Source organism: Echinops telfairi, unplaced genomic scaffold (assembly GCF_000313985.2).
Source record: "Echinops telfairi isolate 266 unplaced genomic scaffold, ASM31398v2 ScPeMD7_1;HRSCAF=3_0, whole genome shotgun sequence".
NCBI classification, from domain to species: Eukaryota; Metazoa; Chordata; class Mammalia; order Afrosoricida; family Tenrecidae; genus Echinops; species Echinops telfairi.
This window is the reverse complement of record NW_022103896.1, coordinates 43,772,857-43,782,637: the sequence shown is the minus strand read 5'-3', so window position 1 is coordinate 43,782,637 and position 9,781 is coordinate 43,772,857. Positions and strand designations below refer to the sequence as shown.

The following is a 9,781-nucleotide window of genomic DNA, read 5'->3' as shown; positions in this document are numbered from 1 at the left end:
CCCCCCGCCCCCCCCAGGAGCCCAGAGTCTTCACAGAGCATTCCCAGGAGTGTGGCCCAGGGGGCTGTGTTTCGCCCGGAGCTCTGCTTTCAGCACCAGCCCCAGAGCAGACGGGCTCTCATTCCTGCCCTTTCGTGGCACAGTTATGAAGCCCTGGTGGCGTTGTGATGACTTGTCACTGCTCACCACAAGGTCAGCAGTTTGAAACCAGGAGAGCCAGACAAGGCTTTCTACTCGCGTAAAGAGTTACCGCCTCACATCTCCACGAGAGGCACTCTACCCGGTCCGATAGGGGCGCTGGGAGTTGGGGTCCACTCCGTGGTCGTGAGGGAGCAGTACACGAGCACATCTAGAAGCCATGCAGTCTCGGAATGAGACCCCAGCTCTTCTGGTCTGTGACCTGGGACAAGTTGTCGGACTTGTTTCAAATCTGGTTCCTTAATCTGTGACTAGAGGAGTCCTGGTGGGGGAGTGGTTACACATTGCCCTGCAGTCCACATGGCCGGCAGTTCGACACCAGCAGCAGCTCCGAGGGAGACCGACTAGGCTTTCTACACCCGTAAACAGTTAGCGTCTCGGAAGCCCACAGCGTGTCACTGTGAGTCGGCATGGACTCGATGGCAGTGAGGGTGGAGTTTTGGGAACCTGTGAATAATTCGGCTGCTATCCGCAAGGTCAGCCACTTGGAGGGACAGAGATGAGACCTTCTGCTCCGGAAAACACTGACAGCTCCGGAAACGTGCAGGCGCAGCTCACTGCCTTCAGGGTCACCACGAGCCGGGAGAGACTCGAAGGCAGTGGGTAATCTGTGAACTGGGATAAGTGGGAAAAGTGCATGCAAACTACTTGGCATCAGGGAGCCTTTGCCATTTCTTATGCACAGCAGCTCTGCGAGAGGGAGGAAAAGAATGGCCCAGGCACACTGGCCTTCTGGACCCAATACATCAGACTCCTTTAGAAGCCAGGGCGTCTCTCACTGCGTCACCCAGCAATCTGATTACGGTGCAGATTTGGGTCCAGTGGACCCGATGGGGCCCGGGCATCTGCTTTTCTAACAAGACCCCAGGTAATGCTGAAGCCGCTTCTCAAAGGCCACATGGAGAAGACATGGAGGCTGTGGGATCTGCCCGGAAAACGCAGCCACTCTCTTTGCCCTGACTCCACTGTGCGGGCTCCTCCTCGCCTCCTCCAGGGACCCTTGCAATAGTCGACTAGCTGCTCCATACCTGCCATCACTGGTGCCAGGTGAATCTTCCTGACTCGGAGGAGACAAGTGCTCAGGGAGGGCCCCAGCGACTGCAGCTGGTCATGGGGGTTGGAGGAGGAGAGGACAGAGGGGACATACGGAAGCTTCTTTCTTGAATTGGTGGCCTTTTATCTATCAAGACATCTCAACAGGCTGTTTTGGGTGTGGAAACTTGAGCCATCCAGTGCTTGCTTTGAAGGAAAACTTCTGTGCTCTGAAGCTTAGCAAGCAAAGCCAATGTTTCAGACATGACCTCCCTGTGTGAGAGGCCATCATGTCAACCCTGACGCACAGTGGTCCCATGTGTGTTCCAGTAGAACTGAGCTCCTTAGGGATTTTCACGGCCAATCACCAGACTGCCAGACCTTTCTTCCCCGGTTCCTCTGGATGAACTCAAACCTCAAACAGCCTGTCATTAGTAGCTGAGTGCTTTAACTGTGCACCATCCACAGGTGGCTACTGCTGGGCTTCAGTCGCAGCAGGTACCTGAGATCCCCAGCTGTCCATCAGCCTCGGTGGGATGAAGGGCCCGGAGCACCTGTCCTGCTCTGCCCCATTGACTGGGGAGGAGGAGGGAAGTGTTTTAGGAACAGGGGTCAGAGGGAACTTTAGACAGATGGATTCTGCTTTAAAGAGCTCACAGCCACCTCCAGAATGTCCCTGGAGAGAGTCTGGAGATGGAAAAGAGCCAGGCAGGCAGATGGATGTGGAACAATAGAGCTGACGTCTCAGCTGGCCATCAGCTGAGTGGCCCCCAGCAGTGCCGGGTCTCCGCGTGGGTCCTTCCCGTGGGCTGAGACAATTCTCTGATCGTACAGAGCTAGCTTTGCATAGGTCTCTCCTGGAAAAAATTGTACCTGCTAATGTTACAGCAGGCAAGGGTGACTTCTCTTCCAAAAGGGTTGTAAGGAAGGTGTGGGGCGAAGAGGAAGGGGAGGGAGGGTGGGAGCAGCACAGTGGGAGGAGAGGGGCAAATGGCAGCAGGGGGTGAGACCAGAGGCGTGGCCTCTCCTGCCCGGCTGACTGAAGCAGAGACTGAGAGCCTCTTCAAGGAAGTTAGGGCTTGACCCCAGGGGTGCCCGAGTGGGTTACTAAGCTTATGATGAGCTCCGTGGATTCTGAGAGCTGGGGAGAGGGTGCGGGCTAGTGTTAGGGGCTTGGAGAGAGGAAGGCTGGGGAGATGGGGAAGATCCAAAGTGGTTGTGAAAGTGCCTTGTGGTCCAGACACCTATAGGGCTGCTCTGTGTTGGTGTCAAATGCACAGCACACACCGGCGGTGCTTCAGGGGAGAATGCTCACCAGCTTGCCTGACCCCTGTTTAATCGGCCATGCAACAAGCTTTGGTGTAGCTTCCAGACTAAGACTAAGATGGTCTTGGAAGAAAAATCTGGTGGTCTACTTGCCAAATTAGCCAGTGAAAATCCCTCTGAGCCGCAATTGTCTGATCCAGAACCAATCGTGGAGATGGTGTAGGACTGGGCCAGACCCTCTTGTGCACGGGGCTACCCGTGCACAATCAAAGCACAAGCTCTCTAAACACAGAGAAGACCATGAAGCCCATCTGGTCCCGTTATTGACCGTCAACTCGCTCTGGCACACATAAAAGAGCCAGGGAATTTCTTTCACAAAGGGCTGGGGTATAATTCAACCTTGGCCCGGTTCAATGTCAAGAAATATAAACTTGAAGTTGATGCAGTTTTGCTGTGCCAACAGAAAGAGGTGCTGTGTACCAAAAGATGATGGGCTGATGTTAAGATCACTGAGATGGGTCCAGAACACGCGTTTCCAGCTGATGAATGAAAAACTGCAGATGGCAATTGTTGCACACAAACTACATTCCAGTGACACTGGGTGGCTGTGAGGCATTATCTACTTCTCTGTCATCTTCCATAGAAAGATGAGTGCTGTGCATCTACCTGCTCTGTTAGCTAAACACAGATTGGCATTTCCAGCTGTAGTGACACTTGTGGGTTGTATCTTAGCCACGAATATGCACTTGATTAAAGGAGAGGTCGCCTCCTGCCTGTCTATAGTGTGTGGGGCTCCGTTCCTAAACTGTAGGTGTAAGATCAGGAAAATACTTTCAAATATTTGAGAACTAGGTATGGGTCTGTGACCCAGTCTCACACCTGGGGCGGTTCTGGGGAATCATCAACCAAACCAAACACAACACAAAAACACTTTCACACTCTTCTTTTGAGTATGTATTAATTACTTCCAGAAAGTAAAGGAAGCGATTTATAATGAAAAACACTGGGGCACAGATAATCAATGTAATTATTGTAAATAAATTATACACCTGTAAAAAAAAACCTGTCAACATTTGTGTGGTAGATGTGTTTATAACAACAACAACAAAAGCAGCTAGTAGCCACTGAGGCTGAGGCCGCTCACGTCCGACCACACATCTCATGGGATTCGGCTCCTGGTTTGGAGTTTAGGACCAAGGTTTGATGGGATGTTCCAGTTAACTGGACTAACACTGTCTTTTGTGCTTCTGTCCTACCTCATAGCTCATTGTGTAGAGCTTGAAAGGCTTGCAAGTGGCTATCCAAGCCACAGGGATTGATCTGTGTCTGCCGGGAGCAGGAGAGGGGGGCGGGGAAGAGGAGAGTCCGGAGCAGGAGACTCTGGCTCGTGGGGCAAATTGCCCACTTTGCCACCAAGCCGGAAGAACCGGGTGTGCCAGCGCTCATGACTGAACATCTCCATAAAAGGATCTCTGGAAGACAACTGATCAAAAGCAAGGACATGCAGAGCAGAATTTAAAACTCTCAAGGGGCCCATGGAGTTTGGGGAGCCAGGAAACCTCGAGGAGCCTCTGAAACATTGCGCTGAGTCAGTCTCTACACCAGAAACTGAAAATACCCCCAATCATAGTTGAGTTTCACTAGTAAAGAATGTCTGCCGTGAGAACAGGACCCTTTTACGACCTATCTACGTGGGATCAGACTGACAACGGCAACTCCAAAGATGAGCTAGAGACCTGGGACACAGTGAGTTTATGTCCAGGGGGAGGAAACACTCAGAAAAAGAGGGTACAAAAGGCTGCTGAACTCATAGAACGTAATAAAGGTCACTGCATTGTTTCCAGGAGCTCAGCCACTCTTATAAAACCACTTGCTTTGTCGCTCCAAATCCTCTGTCTTTACCTGGGATCCCCCTTAGTCATTGGCTTGAGCTGTGACCAGCACATGGAGGCTCAGAAGAGCTGACAGAAGATGATAGTGCAGCAGTTCTCAACCTGTGGGTCGTGACCCCTTTGGGGGTTGAACGACCCTTTCACAGGGGTCTCCCGATACATAACAGTAGCAAAATGACAGTGATGAAGTAGCAACGAAAATAATGTGATGGTTGGGGGTCACCACCACATGAGGAGCTGTATGAAAGGGTCGCAGCCTTAGGGAGCTTGAGAGCCACTGCAGTACTGGGTCAGGAGAGTCCAAAGTCGCTGGAGACTGGGGCAGAGGCTTGAAGGACATGCAGTATGGGATCCCATTCTGGAGCGCTTCAGAGAGGAAAGCGACAGATTCGATTCGATCCTTACGCTCATGCAGCAATGGGATACCAGCTACAGCAACTGTGACAGGCTTGGACTCAGACCACCAGGGAATCTATTCTGTAGGGAGCCAGGGCGTGGAATACAGCTTGGGTTAAAGGTGCAGGGCCATTGGATGGGCTCCTTTCTCATCTGGGCTTTCCACCTAGTTTTGGTCTCTCTCTTATCGCAGATCTCTTACACAGGTTCTCTGAGATCACACACACGCACACGCACACCCCACCCCCAACCCACTGCTATCGAGTCAATGCTGACTCATGGTAAGCTATACCGTTTTGGAGACTGTAAATCATTGCAGGCACATGTAGCCGTATCTTTCTCCAGCTGAGCGGCTGGTGGATTTGAACCACCTTGAGGTTAGCAATCCAACGCCTCACCCATAGCTCTTCAGGTTCTTTGAAAGGGTGCTGTTCTCAGGAGGAGACCAGTCAGTCAGGGTGCAGTGTAGCAACAATGAAACATACAACTTTTCTCGAGCTCCTAAATGCTTCCTTCCCACCTACTGTCACGATCCCAATTCTACCTTACAAATCCGGCTAGACCAGAGGATGTACACTGGAACAGATAGGAACTGGAAACAGGGAATCCAGGGCGGATGATCCCTTCAGGACCAGTGGTGTGAGTGGTGATACCAGAAGGGTGGAGGGAGGGTGGGGTGGAAAGGGGGAATGGATTACAGGGATCTACATATAACCTCCTCCCTGGGGGACAGACAACAGAAAAGTGGGTGAAGGGAGACGTCGGACAGTCTAAGATTTGACAAAATAATGATTTATAAATTATCAAGGGTTCATGAAGGAGGGGGAGTGGTGAGGGAGGGGGAACAATGAGGAGCTGATGTGAGGGGCTTACGTGGAGAGCAAATGTTTTGAGAATGATGAGGGTAACGAATGTACAAATGTGCTTTATACAACTGATGTATGTATGGATTTTGATAAGAGTTGTATGAGACCCCAATAAAATGATTAAACAAACAAAAACAAAACCAGAAAGGGTGTTGTTCTCTCTTGCATCAGGACCTTCCTTGTCCCTGGAATATAAACTAGCCCAACAACTTTCACCTGGCTGATGCCTGTTTTTCGTTTTTTTTTGCCCTTGGAGAGAATTCGTGAGACTTCACACTGGGTCCGTCTGCATATTATAGTTTCCCATTGGAGGCATGCACTTCCATGGTCATTATTTTTGTGGTCTAGCAGCCTATGTGTCTATAGTACCATGTTTCCTGCCTTCTCCACCTATGTGCTTTGGTTACAGTTGACCCATGCCTAGATGTTAAGAACAGAACATTTGACCTAGCCCATCAGTATAATTCATTCCTCGTGGTGTGGATAACTGGCTCAGCAATGGGCTCCTGGTCCATCAGGGTCAAGGACACTCAATCCCTGGAGTTTGGTTGGAGTTTCCGGGATCTCTGATTTACTCTTTTAATCCTCCCAGGTGGTGATGAAATGAGCCGGAAGCTCCTGGGGGCCACCTTGAGGAGGCTCAGGATGTTGAATCAACTGTCTAGAGATGGATCTGGTGACACTTTTTAATCTCTGAATCAGATTGTAAGTGAAGCTAAATCTGTATCTGCATATTTCAGTTACAGGAGCCAATCAATTCCCATTTTCTTTTTTTAAAAGGTATTTTATTATTAAAACTTTTATTTCAAACCATTTTATTAGGACCTAATCCAGACATCATACCATTCTATAGTTCTATCACATGGAGTAGCATTGTAAAATCAATCAATTTCAAAACATTTTCTTCCTTCTTGTACTCCTTGATAGCAGCTCCCTCTTACCCTCTCCACCTCCCTTGCTGTACCCCTGCCCCCGTCCCCCCCCAACCTTTATTCTACTGATTGTATAGATTCGCCCTTCCTGGCTTTCATATTACCTGAAAACAGAAAAATACATAACAGAGAGTGAGGAAGGCCACCAAAATAAAACGATACTATACAATAGAGATAAGCCCCAATATGAAAGAAGACCCCCCACAGAAAATACACGAAACCAGATCAGGCACAAAGTGTATCAAAAGGGAGATCAGATGACAAGTTTTGACCATTCAAGTCAGGTCTAGCATTTCAGTCTACTCCCGTCCGCCCCCCACTCTGTCTGATCCCTGGGTCCTTCTCATGCCTCAGTATGGTGAGAGGAAAAATCACTGCAGGCTTATTCCCCGGGTAGATCCCGCAAATGTATTTTGGGCTTCCACACCAGAATCTCACAATTTAAGCTCTGATACTATTCCCTGCTTCGGATCTGGACTATATCATTAACAACCTTTGCAGCATGGATCTTGGTGTGCTTCTTCCATATGGGCTTAGTTGACGCCTCACTTAGATGACTGCTTGTTTGAAAATAAGCCTTTAAGACCCCAGACGCTATTCTTTCTGAGAGCTGGTCACCATCTAGTTTCACCACTACACCTTGCTACAGCACCCATGTTTTCTGTGTTTCCTTCATGAGGGTGAGTATCAAGCAGGGCCATGTCCTAAGAACTAACTGTTCTTAGATTGGAGCTAGGCTTCAGTGTGAGCCCACAGTCCATTCCTGGATCTATGTTTTCTGTCTGCCTCTGCTTCACCTTCGAGACATCTTAGTTATTTTATGGTAGAGAATCTTATTGATCATCTCCTTGGAGCATAAGGACCCTCTGGGCACAGTGTCACTGACTGAGCCCATGGTAGTAATTTTAAAACACTACTGAGAAAGGGAGGAGCCTTGGTGGTGTAGTGGGGACAAGTTGGACTGCATTCTGCATGCTCAGAGGTTCGAAACCACCAGCAGCTCTTGGGGTGAATGACTGAGCTGTCTACTCCTGTAAACAGTGACAGTCTGGGAAACCGACAGGGGTCGTTGTCAGTCAGCATCGACTCGATGGCCGTGAGTTTTATTGAGAACGGGAGATTGAAAAAGTGTAGGGTTAAGTACAAATAGAAAAACATGGAGTCTTGATTTCTACAGAATTAATCCTTACATGACTGGACACTATTTACACAAACAATGGGAGTTGGTCAGGCAAAACTTATAATACTATTCACTGACAATGTCAGGCACACAATAATACCTATAAGGCAAACAGGGCTTTGAAGTAGTAAGCAAGATGTTAGTCTGCCTACCGACAGCTAAAACTCTTGGGATAGCTCTCTTCTGCTTCTTCACACACCATGTAGTTTCGGTCTTAAGTTCCAGGTAGAGCCTAGTTCACCCAGTGGGGTTTCCACATTGCCTCCCTCTGGCCTTTGGAGTGTGTTGTGCACCTTGAAGAGCCAGGGTTCAGTGTCCTAGTGTTCTATGGCATGTGGCCTGGGTCCCCCAGACAGGTACAGAGACTTGGACCAATGTGGCCTATTCGGAGCAGTGACAGGCACTCCCCCTTAGGATCCTTAAAAGTGTTGTTAGACTTTCCCTCACCCCACCCCCAAGGAAGTCGGTCCCCCCTTTTTGTACCAACAGGCATGTACTGTCTTTTCCAAGACGCGTATGCCTCCCCCCCACCCATGACTTGATTTTCCCATCGGCCCCTCATCGCTCTGGTACGAATGAATGTCTGCTGCTCTGGGTGCACCTTGGCATGCCATTCCCTCACCCCCTCGAAATTCTGATCCCAGCTGATGTGAGGACCCCTCCGCCAAAGTGACCTTCAAGATGCACACAGAGAGAGGAGGGTGCATGGGCCACGGGCACCAGCCAGGCTCTCTACCGCACTGTTTGGCCGACTGGGCATCCTGAAAGTCTGAGCCATCCTGGTGTTCATCCCTACAGCAGTTCAGTTGCCATTTTCAGCACAGACCTATTTGAATGAGCTGTGCTGCCACTTGCAATGGAAAGAATCTAACTGACAGCCTTGGTCCTGGTGATCTGTACCCAGGGCTGAACTCAGTGACAGCCACATGGGCATGTTTACCAAACAGCCAGCGAATGAAGGGAGGGGTCTCAGCGTAACAGAGCTTCTTCCACCCCACCTCTTTCTCTTCCAGACCTGGAAACGAGGCAAGAGGCTGTGATCCTGTGGGGATTATGATTTCACCACATCTTGGAACCACTTTTCTTCAGAACAAGAAACTGCAATACAAAGGGATCCTTGTATTGACCAAAGGGGTGCTGGGAAGTACCTGCTGCTCGGCAAGATTTTCTGAGTGCCCTGAAGTTCTCCTGTCAGTAAGGTTCCTTTGTCTGAGAATTCTTACGAATCCTCTGTAAATGTAGACCTGTATTACTTATACATTTCGGTGCTTCCCAAAGTGGGGGATACCACCCCGTGGGGGGTGGGCTCTGGAATGATGGAGGGGAGGTGCTGAAAAAACAATGCTTGCACGTTATCCTGGATTACGGGCTTCAGTACAAACCTTTTAATTGCTGGGGGGGCGCTGAGTAATTTTTTGTTCTGAAAAGGGGGCGATAGGCCACCTAAGGTTGGGAACCTCTGATTATGACTGTACAGAAACTCGGAAGAAATGAACAGAAATGATGACTGGCTGAGAGGTGGGTGGGAACCTGATTAATGAAGGCATGGGAATGACACTTTGCATGGTCATTTTGATACCGAGTTTTGAGTCATCTGAATGTCTTGGCTGTTCAAAAACTAAATAAAAAATGAATGCCCTCTCTGCCTGTGTGCAGAAGCCCACGGAGACGTTATCTGCTCTTCACAACTCCGGGAGAGGCCTTTCACTTACCAGCTGCCTTTCAAACGGGGACTGGGCGCAGGGTGGCCCTGGTCGAGGAGGCAGAAGTGGCTCCTCTTGGCTGGGGGAGGGAAGCACCAAGGGGGGTGCAAAGCCAGGGGGCTGGTGCCTGGAGAGGTCTGGCTGGGGCAAGGGGCCTCACCAAAGAAGCTGAGGGCGGAGGGGCTGTAGGCAGGCCAAAAGGGGGCAGTGGGGGTGGGCGCACTCAGGATACTCTTCCCCAGGGGCCCATCTGCTCCCGGCTGCACTTGATGATTTCCAAGATGCCTCCTATCTCAGTGAAGTCTGATGACCAGTT

General features: G+C 49.9%; 1 long non-coding RNA gene across 1 annotated transcript in view; it reads left to right on the top strand.

The window, feature by feature from the left end:
* Positions 1–9,405, top strand: part of LOC123521430 — a 12,272-nt gene extending 2,867 nt beyond the window's left edge. Inside the window, exons 2-3 of the long non-coding RNA XR_006679879.1 lie at positions 6,243–6,355; positions 8,776–9,405. This is a non-coding gene — a long non-coding RNA (uncharacterized LOC123521430). The remainder of the gene's footprint in view (positions 1–6,242; positions 6,356–8,775) is intronic.
* The last annotated feature ends 376 nt before the right edge of the window (positions 9,406–9,781 follow it).